The sequence below is a fragment of the Furipterus horrens genome, unplaced genomic scaffold (genome assembly GCF_987537825.1).
Source record: "Furipterus horrens unplaced genomic scaffold, mFurHor1.1.pri manual_scaffold_22, whole genome shotgun sequence".
Taxonomy (NCBI): domain Eukaryota; kingdom Metazoa; phylum Chordata; class Mammalia; order Chiroptera; family Furipteridae; genus Furipterus; species Furipterus horrens.
Genome location: NW_028327192.1, coordinates 40,193 through 52,534, shown reverse-complemented (window position 1 = coordinate 52,534; position 12,342 = coordinate 40,193).

Here is a 12,342-nt window from a genome sequence, read left to right as displayed (position 1 = left end):
ATGATTTATGGTGAACAACAGCTTTCCCCCCTGGGACTCTGGGATTTTGGTATGTGCTAGGCAGAGGGTGCCTGGAGGACCAGCCCCTAATGAAAGCCCTTGGCACTGTCTCTAATGAGCTGTCCTCATAAACAGCATTTCCATACAAGTTGTCACAACCCTTCATTGCAAAAAGCTATACTAAGTGAAAGCAGTCACAACAGACTACCTATTATATGGTTCCATTTATATTAAATGTCCAGAATAAGTCAATCTATACATCCACAAAGCAGATTACTGGCCGCCAACAGCTGGAGAGGTATAGAGTTGGGGGAGTTACGATAGCTAAAGGGCATGAGGTCTCTTTTTTTGGTGATGAAGATGTTCTAGAATCTATTTTGGTGATGACTGCACAACTCTGTGAGTACACTGAAAGTCACTGAATTGTACACTTTATATGGATGGTATTTGAATTAGGTGTCAATGAAGCTGTTATACAATTACAGTGGGTAATAAAATATATTGGTTCTTTAAAGGTCTGTTGAAGAGTGACAGGAAAGACTCCATGGAACCAGTGAGGAAGTTGGTTCAATAAGCCAGGCAATTTGTACCAAAATAGTCCAATGTTCTTGGTCACGGCCAAGCAGTTCTATAAGGTTCTGGGCACAGCAATTCTTGAACAACCGTAATCAGTAATTTTCTTTCTTTAAAAAAAAAATTGCGATATAACAGACATATAACAAACATATCAGTTTTCGATGCACACACTGATTTTGAATTATATAAATAGCCTTAAGCACTTACTAATATATATGAACCTAATAGTACCCCTGGCAGGAGAAATGACAATGAGTAAAACACACTCATTCTGTATTTGGAAAGGTAACGCTCATAATGAAATAACTACCAACACACGAAAGAACATGATACGTGCCAAAGCAAGGCTAAAATACAACTGCTAAGGATTTCAGAGGACATGTTGTTCGGCACACCATTATTGCCAGTACAGTCACTGTTGTCATATTCAGCCCAACATCACCAAGAATGATTACTGAGTGTCTAAGTACATGAGCAACTCTTAAGAGTCTATACAGAGAGTTAGGCGAAGTTCTTCCTTGAACCTAACACATCTTTATGATGGGACTACTAAGGAAATAGTACATTAATGTTATAAGTGTGCCATCTCTATTATAAATAATTATGAAATATTAGGTTATAAATGTAACATACATAAAACGGCAGGTTTTCGGATGCAAGTTATTCTAGAGGGGGGATTCGCCGAGTTCCCTTTTAATTTGAGGAATGCCTTGGCAAAATGGGTTTTTGTATGGAGTGATCTTGTACCGTGTGGAAACACGTTTCCCAAGCAGCTGCGAACTCCTAGTGGCCACACGAACTCATTACCATCTAGCTTTGAGAGCAACAGGCACAGAAAGGTTAAGTCTGACATCCCTGCGGGGCAACTACCTGACAAAGCTGAAGACTAGGGCAGTCTTCATCCTATTTAAATGTCCCTAAAACCAGGGGCGATCCTGAAGGGTGTGTGGGCGGATCGATGCCTATAAGCACTATGAGGGAAACTGAAGAGGTTTATGCTTCCAGATCCCCTTTCTTTCCTCCGAGGCCTTTGTTTGAAACATTTATTGACAAATAAAGACACTCTCTGGAGGGAAGGAGAAAAACTGTCAGCAACTAATATTACATTTAAATACTTTTCTGTCAGAAAAGTTTGTTGGTCTGATAAAAATCGAAAAAGAATCCCGACTAACAGCCTAGTTTCCTCAGCCACTTCTCCAGCTCTGACATAAACATTTTTTTAAAGCACCATTAACAAGCCATACATGGATTGAAAGCTAAAGCTACACACGGGAGAGCCGCTCCCCACCAGTCAGTAACGGAAAAAAGACGAAACAAAACAGAACATAACAAAACAAACAGATGAGGGGCAGAGGGATAAGGGACTAACCGCCTCGGAATTACCACGTCAGACCAGCGGCCTCACGACCGACGGTTTCAGACCAACCGCCTCACACTAACGGCCAACAGGTGGTGCGCGGACCCTAGCATGCTCACCGGCAGGGCGAGATAACCGATCAACACTTTTCAATCAGGCTTGAAACCACCAGAGAGGGCCAAAAATTCAGACTAGGTACCTTTTACCCTTGCTTTTTTTGCTATGGGGATTCCTCTTCTGCATCTTCGGACCCTAGAAGAGAGTAAACGCGTGCTAATCTCTGAGCACACACACGTAAACCCCCGTCCCCAAGATAATGGAAGCGGCTCGTACTGGAAGTGGCTCATACCGGAAGTGGCTGAACCACCAATCAAATGGCCTCTCTGGGCTCCATTTTGCCGTTAATAAAACCTGGATTAAAATAGTACCCATATCATACAGCTGCGTGAGAAATAAATGAGAAAATGCATGCAAAACACAGCACCGGGCAAATGTTCAGACCTGCAGAGTTAGAAACGCTGGGAGGGGGCCCAACTATCTGTTTCAATACGCTCTCCAGGTGATTCTGAGGCATGCCTGAAGTGTGAGTTTTTGCTTTATGAAGAACGCTGCCCACTCAAATAGCTAACCAAAATCTTTGTTATTATTTCAGATTCCATGACTCCATGCTTTCTGAATTATGTTTCCTGCCTGAACTTTCAAAACCGTTATTTGTTTCTTGAGTCCAACTCTGTAGCCCGTATCACCACGGATACGAAGAGAAAGAGAGAACCTGTCTTCAAGGTTTCAGTGTAGGTGATCCAAGAATAGGAAAAGTTGATTAAACCTAATGGTCACAGTATCATTGCATAAACTAAATTAGGGAGGCTAAATCTGAGGCTGAAAGATACTTGGTGGCACTGACAGGCAGACCAGTTTCATGAAGGCTGATAGTTCGGTTCAGTTCAACTTCATGTTGCCATTATTCATAATAATTACATTACAAACACAGGTTCCATTTTTATTAATAGCTCTTTCAAATCAAATACAAACTGAAAGCATAGTTAAAGTGTGATTTGTATGGCTATTCACAAGTTTGTATGGAGGAGAAGATATTTGGATAGAATAAACAAGGCTAGAAAATGAATGATGGTCTTAGGGGGAAAAAAAGGTGACCAAAGCTTCTGGGTTTAACATATTTATGTTTGTCTCTTAGAGGATAACCTAAGTGCATACTACTTTACACATATCCACACACTAATGTAGCATGTTCCTTTTTTTTTTTTTTTTTTGACTCTGAACATACTTTCTTCCCCATCTGTCAGTACGGGACACTCTGAGAGCCTCATCAGCTTAAGAGAAAGAAGAGGCAGTACCATATGACTGAGCCTCCTTGCATTTTCATTACTGGTTTATCATCCAAAAACTGCTCTTGTTAGCCTCCAGGATGACAAGGTTGGGGTACCATGGGACAGGGCTCTAATCACCAATAAGAGTTCTCTCTTTGTCGTTTGGAGGATTTGATAAGACATTTTTCCAGGCCCAGATCACAGATTTTCCCTTCTGGGCTTGGAGACACAGAGGGTTTTTTGTTTGTTTGTTTGTCCGTTTGTTTGTTTGTTTTGTTTTTTTAACCTTAGGGATATACATTCTTGTGCTTGGAGAATAAATAAACATTTCCTTTCTTTGCTTCTTATTCCATAGACATGAGCCAGACACAGGAGCTCCAACTTAAATATCAGAAGTTCCCCGTGACAAAAGATTGGTAAAGGAAAAACAAGTTCTATACTGTGGATTTTAGCCCATCGCTATTGACGAAAGCTCCCTTCTTGACCAAAATTAATTTTTAATAAAAGCTGTGTGTATTTAAGGTATATAACATAATGGTTTGATATAGTCAGGCTTATCTGAACCTTCTTCTCAATTAGGCCTCACCTTTGGCTTATAAAAACTCCAACTTTCGGTTTTTATGAGCTCAAGGCATGTCCTTAGAATGATGATCCCAGCCTCCTTAATATACCGGCCTGAGAAAGCTCAACATTGCCAAAAGAATTCCCTGTCTGTTTCAGCCAAAACCTGACCATGGGCCCCTGCCTCCCCTCCCTTTTCATAGAGCATTTACAGAACTTGTAATTGTAAATCCTTTCTCTGTCCCTCTGAGACATATCTTCTACAACCCAGAAATATCTGTTTCCAGGACCTGGGAGCCATCCCTTCGAAATGTAATCATCAAGAAAGACAGAGCCTCTGTTTCCCAATCTCTATGGAAGGATAGGAGTTCAACTTTGATAAGTGCCAGTTAGCAAACGCAGAGGCCCTGATCATGGTGATCAAACTCCGTTGGCCCCCAAAATGTCCCTCAATACTTTTCCTTTAGCACACCCCAGCATTTAAAGGGCTCCTGCCTTTTGTTGCACTGGAGTTGAGCTCTAGTTATCTAAAGTCTCTCCTCTACTGCAGTAGCCTGAATAAAATCTACCTTGCCACCTTTAACAGATGTCCAGCTCTGTTTCTCTTCGATGCCATGAACTAAAAAGATCAGAACTGGACAACAAGTTTAAGACATGAAATCCTAGAGGTAACAGGGAAAGTAACAAATGAAGTCAGACCAAGACTATGAAACCCTAGCGTTTAGGAGAGTCATCTCAACCGATCTTTTAAAACTTCAGATGCAGTTCTTCTCATGTAGGAGGTTAAAGTGGAGACATGTGGAAAAAATAAAAGGAGAGAACAAAATAACACTTGAGCGCCCTGCAAGTCATTTGGTTGTGGGCGAGTGGTTCCACACTGGGGATAAGCTAAAGGCACCCCAAAGTGTAATGGATGACCTTCTAAAGAATACCGTACCAAGAAACCCAGCACTGGCGATAGTGGAGAATAATAAAGAGGGGCTTGAGGAGCCTCTGAAAGGCTGACCCTGTCCCAAGACTATTGGCTTTTATTCTGGGCTAATAATGTTTCATGATGAAGGTTAGAGCTTGTTGGACCAGTTAGGCACCCAGGATCCTAAGGACACCCAACTTTGTGCTGTTATTGTCAGCTATTGAAAGAAACAGCAATGTCATGAAGTAGAAGTCCTAGTACTAGCTGGTGGTCAAGGATTTAGGAGAGTATGGGGAGTTGAGGAAAGAACGAACATCTTATGTCAGACTGGAAGGATTATCATAGCATCCAAATGCACGAGAAAAGAATTATTTCAAGTTCTTATGAAATAACCTACTCCAATATTGCACAAGTCTTCTGAACTTCTTTTTGACTAAAAGTGTCTTAATGGCGAGATAAAACCACAGAAGCTGCTAAGGAAGTCTCCAACTTTCTATTTTCATACCTTCATTCAGGATACCCAGAAAGGACTTTGATTAACTCTGTCTCTAACTCTGAACCTTCAGGGGGGAAACCAAAGAAAATTAAGCTAAGATGTGAAAATCAACACTGCTCTGTGAAAAATAGACTCTACTGGTAACGAGTATGATTAGATTGTTCTGGAAGTCCAGCAAGAAGAAGAAAGAGAAAGGAGGTTTCAAGGTGTTGTGAACTGGACAAAACATGAAAGGATTATGTGTACCCTTCTAGAGAGAACAGAAGGTTGTCATACAGAAGGCAGTTTGAGGTGGTTTTCATATGAAGAGATGTTGAGTTTGCCAGCCTGCTACACTTTTGCTGCAGTTGCTATGGTTTCAGGCATTGTGACCCAACAAACTCTGGTGTCATGTCCCAGGGTCATAAGCAGCAGGAAAGGCTTTGGCCCTTCAGTCTTGTCCAACTGCTGACAAGGGCAGCAGCCAGCTGCGGGTACTCGAGAACTTGACACTGCCCAGATCCATCTAAAGGGACACATCTCCTTTCTTGGTGGCACATTTTCAGCCAAAAGAACTTCATTATCAAGGTAATGAGTTTATATATTTTGTTGTTGTTGTTGTTGTTGTTGTTGTTGTTTTTTACAGTTCTTTAGAATCTGGACACGAGAGACCTCTTTGCCTCCCTCTCTTTGTTTCTAGGCTAGTGATCTCTAGTTCTGGGAAAAAAGAAACCCCCTCTTTTGAGGGTATGGGAAGCCTTTTCCTAAATGTTTGGGAGAACCTCAAAGATCTTGGAGGGTTGGGGGGGTCATAAAGGGTAGGCATGTAATACTATCCGGTGAAAGGATAGCTGAGTATAGGAGGGAGAGAGGGAGAGAAAAATGGAAGAAGGTAAAGGGAGGAAGGGAGGGGGAAAAAGAGGGGAAGAGGAGAAGGGAGCTAGAGGTTAAAGGGGTCTAAATTTTGAAGGAAGTTGGAGGAGAGGAATTCAATAGCCCTCTACCATTTGGCAAAAAGTTTCTCTTGTTAGTTAAAAAACAAAGTCAAATCCAAGTACGAGGTACCAAAACAATTCTACTGAACCCATAACTGTGTCTTCCTGTACATGGGTCTAAGGTCTTACATAACAAACATTATTTAGGGCTTTTTCCACTTTCTTTTTACTTTTAATTCCAGGCTGGGGTGGGAGGTGGTGGGGAGTGGTAAGAGAAGTTGGCAGAGATGATTATTCTTTCAAAAATAAAATTAAATATGGTTCTATGGGATCGGGGCCTGGTTTTTATAGCTATTAGACCGAGTTTTCTCAGTGTTCAGAATCTTGTTCTATTGTGGGATCTCATATGTTGTTTTAATTAAAAAGGTTATTTTTTCACTCTACTAGTGTTGGCCTTAGTCTTCTCCAATGGCTCTATGTGGTAAGTGTTACAGCTGTTTATCCCATTTCACTCCTTATATCATGAGAAAGGCTCTGGTTGAACTGGGGTTAACTAAAATCCAATTAAGGGGGATGAGGTATGCTTGATTCCTTGAAGGTGCTTAAGAATGGCAAAGGGAGTAGAGGCAGGTGAGATTTAGTGGAGTTTAGTAGAAATAAGTCTCTAAAGTTAATCTCCACGTTCTCTAAACTTCCTTTTAAATTTGCTTCCCAACGAAGTATGCTAAAATGATCCTGATAATTTCAGAGAATCCCTTTCCCACTACTCACCCCACCAGTTTCTAGCCTAACCCAATATGAACTACATAGCTGAGTTCCAGGGCCTTCTTATCCAAACTGAGCCAGTTTCTAAAAACCATATATAAGCCTTTCAGATTCCTTTTCTTTTGTCTTTCCAGAGGCCTGATAATATTGAGTGGTTACACAGCGCCAGGGGTGTGTGCAAGGTCAAGCTCCATAGCCCAAAAGGACAGCAAGAACAGGAACGGAAAGTGGTAAGATACTAAATTACTCCTACTAAGGGGTGGAAAGGATTGCTTTATGGATACAGATATCCTGGAACCCAGAATAGACTAATGGAGGGTGAGTGTCGTTTCTCTAAGATATCAAGTTCAGTAAAGTTTGTGGGCTGGGGGGTGGGGGTGGGGGCGGGGGCGGGGCGCAGTATGCTTATACATCACAGAGGGACACGTGAAGGGAGGGGGAGAATGAAGAGTAGCTGGGGAGGGGGGTGGGGGGAGCCTCAGGGGAGGGAGGAGTGGTGGTTGCCTAGTTTTACCAGCCTAATGGAATCATAATATCAGCTAGCTACAAGTAAGTTGCACTCAAGTGGGACTCCCACAGGAGGGCAAAATGTGTAATACTTCACATTTTTTATCACGTTCAAATGCCATTCGTACTGTTATGTATTTAATGCTTTTTTAATTGACTGACATTTAAAAATTACCATCAACCTAAGCAATATTATCCATAATGTCACAGGTTTTATGTTTTAGTATGTATTTTTCCTACTAAACAACAAAAAAGTACATATATTAAACACAGAAATGTTTATCCATGTATCACTTAAAGTTTTCTATAACATCAGTAGCAAAAACACCACTTTTGGGGAACGCTACGGTAGTTGAAAGTGCTCTAACTGAAAGCCAGGGAATTGGTTTCTTTTTTTTTTTTTTAATGTTTATTTATTTATTTATTTATAATTTTATTTTTTGGTTATTCAATTACAGTTGTCCCATTTCCCCCCATTGCTCCTCCCTCCCAGCCCATCCCTTCTCCCACAGTTATATCCCTCCTCGTTGTCAATGTCCATGAGTCATTCATATACATTCCTTGACTAGACCCTTCCCTTACTTATCCCCCTTCTCCCGCTCCCCCCTCCCCCCTACTGACTACTATTCTAGTCTTTGCCTATTTAGTTCGTTTGTTTGTGTTGCTCTTTAGTTTCCTGAATTGAGTTCTAATGTAAGTTTCAGCTTTGAGTTTGCGTCAGTTGGGCAAGGCACCTTTCTTCTTACTTTTTTCAGTAAATGTAGGTATTGTAATTTGGGCATCTCTGACAGGTAGGTATTCTTATCTAGGAAATACAATAATGATAAGATTCTCTCTGCCTAATAGCATTTATTGAGTACTTACTATGTACAGGTACTCTGCTGAAAGCTTTGTATTCACTCTCAATCAATCCTCACAAGAACCCCTATGCGGTAGGTGCTTTATCGTCTCAAAGAGAAACCGCAGTCTTTTCTCTAGAATTTTCCTCAATACGCTGTCCTAATTTGGTGCAGATATGCTTTGTCGATGTGTCCACCCTGAAAGTGGAAGATAAAGGTTCCAAGGTGAGTATTCTCTGCTCCCCTCAGAGTTGGAATGAGTGAGAAACTGCTGAAAGAGTTATCAGTGGCAGCATAATAAAAGGGAAAGTCTGTGCCAGAGGGTGGAAGGATGGAGGAGATTCAGGTGGGCAGCCATCATTTTTGAAAACCCCAAACCCCCGGTTGAGAATATACTGTCACTCTTGATGCCAAATCTCATTCTAGAAGGAACTTAATTTGCTGGTAGGCCTGAAAGAATTACAGCATGGAAGGTAGCATGTCAGAACAGTGAGAAAACTGTCCAAAAGTTTGACGATTCATGAAATATGATTCCTAAGATTTATGGATTTGTGAATGCCTCTGGAGGGGTAGTAATTTGTGAGGAGAACAATATCTCATTCTTCAAACATTAGCTAGCATCACAAGCCTACTTATCCTTCTCCATTGAAAGGAAAAGATAAGAGATATGACATTCATGTTTTGGAGAGGGCAGCTTGGAGAAGTCTCAAAAAGCAGTTATTCATAAGAATCTCACCACTTCATCCCATAGGATGCTGGTGGTTCCTGTTCCGGAGGTGACCTAACGCAACACCATCTGAAAGAGAAAGAAATTATTATAATCAAGGCTACTGAGAGGCAAAACCAGTCTAAGGTATGCTTAGCTTCCGAGTCCACCCTTTCTAATTCCCAGAGTCCAGTGCTGACACCGAAGACTCTGGTTCACAAAAGGTAAGAGAAATATTTCCAAACAAGGCCCTACATTTGGATACTATGATATTCCAGAGTTCACAGGCCTAAGTTCAAAGTCAGGTAAGTTTAATGTCCAGGTATCTAACAATGGCACTAATCACAGAGGTTCAGAATGCCCTTCCCTGATTGCAGGTCCCTACTCCAAACAGAATCTTGCTACCCTTATCCTAACAAAGATGTGGAATGAAAGCATGATCTTTTTCAGTGCTTTCTGTTGTCTTCTAATGGGCTTGTGTGCTCCACATTGCCCAGTGTCCAAAAAAAAAAATAAATAAATAAAATAAAAAAAGAACAAACATATATGGAACAGAGAGAATCCACAATGACCAAGAACTGTAGTGGCTTGTTCCCCAAACCTGTTGCCTAAGAGATTACAGACTGTTAGGTAGCGTAAAGTTAGAAGCAATTCGATTTGGATACCACTGTCACATGCAAGTCCTTTTGTTTTTCTGTAACTACCTAAATTATATCTGTTGGGCTCCTGGCCCATGACAAGTCACCTTCACAGTCCTACAAACCTGGAGTAGTTGATATTGAAATAGGATATTTGGTTTTATCTCAAAGGAGTCAATTTTTTTTTTTTGTTCTGCATCTCTATGCTTATCTTATAACCAGGAACAACATTTCTGGCCTCAGACACATTTGGAGTGATGAGAGTGGCTCCTAAGGAAGAAAAAAAGTTTAAAAATATTCTTCAAAGAGTTTTGGGTTTAGTTGGAAGGAGGACTCCATTTTGAAGTCTTAAGAAAGGGATAAATTATACCTAATGTTTATTCTTAAAAGTGCAGCACATATTTCCTACACATAATGCAGGTGTCCTTGATTGTAACCTAAACCCATTTTCAAAATGTTGAACTTATCATGACCTCAAACTTCTAGGGATTCAGTAGAAAGTAAGGAGATGAAGCAATGGAAGGGGTAAAGAGGACGATGGTACTTAGCAAGGAGTGGAAGACATGTATAATACATATACACATATCTAGACATGAGCATATGCACATAATTTACACTGACACACAGCAATATATACAAAATAATTTATACGAGCAGTGACACACACATCCCTGGCTACGTGTCTACATATGACACTGATGAACACACACAAGCATTGAAACAACACATGTGTGTGTATATTCATAAACAATGACTCACCTACACAAAGGTATAGAGTCAGCTGCATTGACATACCCACATGTGACACATCAACATCTATATATGCATCCATGCACACTATGCATAAACATGCACACTACACATAAACATACACACATGAGCCTCGATCAAAACACAGTGACTGTACAAGTTCAGGTGATAGGCATGCACTCTTACACAGGGTGGGGCAAAAGTAGGTTTACAGTTATGAGTATGTGAAACGGTTTATTCTTGAATTATTACTTATTATTTTCCATACATACAACTGCAAACCTACTTTTCGCCCCACTCTGTAAATATACCTCATGTTGATACGCACACATACAAACTTAAGCAAAGTGACACTAACAACATTTGAATGCACTGATACATACCTTGACACAAATACAATGACATCCCCACTCACGTATTCACACAAGTACTCAAATACCCAGGGTGTGTGCAACACTGACACACATTCTCAATCATTCACGTAGCATATAAATATAACATAAACTGATACCCAATTTATTGACATACACAGTCATTATATTAGCACCGATCCACATTGAACATAAACATTTATTGATGTATTATCTATTATCTATTAATTACTATATATGTTAACATGTGAATTTATTCTTTTTTTATTCTTTTTTTTTTAAATAAATAAAAGATTAATTAGTTATTTTAACAATAGGAAATAACAATCCCTCCCTCTCAGACATTAAGACCCTTTATAATCTTATAAAGGACAATGGGCGAAGGTCTCAAGCTCCTCTAGCTGCTTCAAGCTGGACATGGTTGTCGTTCGTCCTACCTACCCTTGGTCCAGACATCCCTAATAAGAGTGGGGGTGTGGAGGGGAGGGTTGCCTTCCCACATGGGGAAGGATCGTGCAGACTCCAGGTCAGTTGGCTGTCCCCAGACAACGGCGTGCTTGGTTTAACAGGCTGGCATCCTTGTTGTATTCTGGGGGCAACAGATTTGGCAAAAGGGTTTAAAGACATCTTCAATCCATAACCACTAGATGACAAAAGGCAGGGATTAATTTTTCAATGTTCCACATTAGGGAAAAGAAACGGGCTTCTTTGGAGGAAGGTGTGCCAGGCGCATCTCACCTGTCCAAAACCCTTTTGCCCATTCTACTTAGTTTGGGCTGAGGGAAATAGTTTAGCTTTCCCCACTCTTAGACCTCTGGGCCCTTTCGGTCCAAGCCATTAGGATAGAACAGAGAAACCAGTTTTAAAGTGAAGCCCACAAACCACCCCATTCTTCACCAACCCAGCCACTTAGTTCAGCCAAACCGTTGAGTCTCAGGAGGCCGCGCTGCAGACAGGATTAATACACATATAGGTATAGCTCCATCATACATTCTATTAGATTTGTATTATAAACAAACATGCAGATCACTCAAATCGACACTTGTCATTTACATATTCAGACACACTGACATACACATTCATTTTTACATTCACACAGTGTACAAAATGTACACGCTATCATGCACACGTTGGCCCGTACAGGAAACATATAAAATCGGTATTGATGTCAACACATTGTTACACAGGCTTACACACAGGCAGGCATACATGTGCACTGACATGTGCACATGGACACACACGCTAACAACACAGACTGAACATTCTCACATCTACTGAGATGTCCCCACTTATGAATTGCTATACTGTTATTCACACACACACACACATGACAGACACATTGATACATTTTTGACACATGTTGAGATAAGCACACGTGCTCATGTGAAATTGACACGCTACCACTTGTGCTCAAAGGGATATAATTATGTATTATGTTTCCATGCAAATCCTAAACGGTAAACCCCTAATGTATGCAGTTTAGAAAGATATGTCTTCTAAATAAAATAAGGGGGGAAAGTAGCCTCCCCAAACTCTTAGGTGTTCTTTTTTTTTTTTTTTTTTTTTAGATGGACGGATCTATATGCCTTTTCACACAAGCTCCCTCTGATCCTATAACTGT